The following is a 428-nucleotide window of genomic DNA, read 5'->3' on the forward strand; positions in this document are numbered from 1 at the left end:
GGGAGCTACACACTGGGTGCACACGTATAACTGACACTGGGGAATCTCAAAGAGGAGGGTGTGGTGAGGACAAGGGTTAAAAAACGGCCTGTTGGGTACTATGCTCGCTATTTGGGTGACAGGTTCAATAGAATCTCAAACCTCGCCATCAGGCAATATATCCATGTAACAAACCTGCACATGTATCCCCTGAATCTAAAATAAAATTAAAATAAAAAATAACCGAAAGGTTTGACAGCCACTGTTCTAGATATTCCGGAGGTCGTGTTGGAAGGACCTCGATAGCAATTGGCCTTGCACTTTTGGCCCTAGGACGGGTAATCTGGGAGCGCATTGCTGTTTTCCCAGCGAAGGGGAGAGTTGATTCATTTGTGATATTTGAAGCTCGGGAAGTTTTTCCTGTACTCATAGGTCACAGGGCTGGGGGG

Source organism: Carlito syrichta, unplaced genomic scaffold, assembly GCF_000164805.1.
Source record: "Carlito syrichta isolate Samal-C Ts95f unplaced genomic scaffold, Tarsius_syrichta-2.0.1 Scaffold304536, whole genome shotgun sequence".
Classification (NCBI taxonomy): domain Eukaryota; kingdom Metazoa; phylum Chordata; class Mammalia; order Primates; family Tarsiidae; genus Carlito; species Carlito syrichta.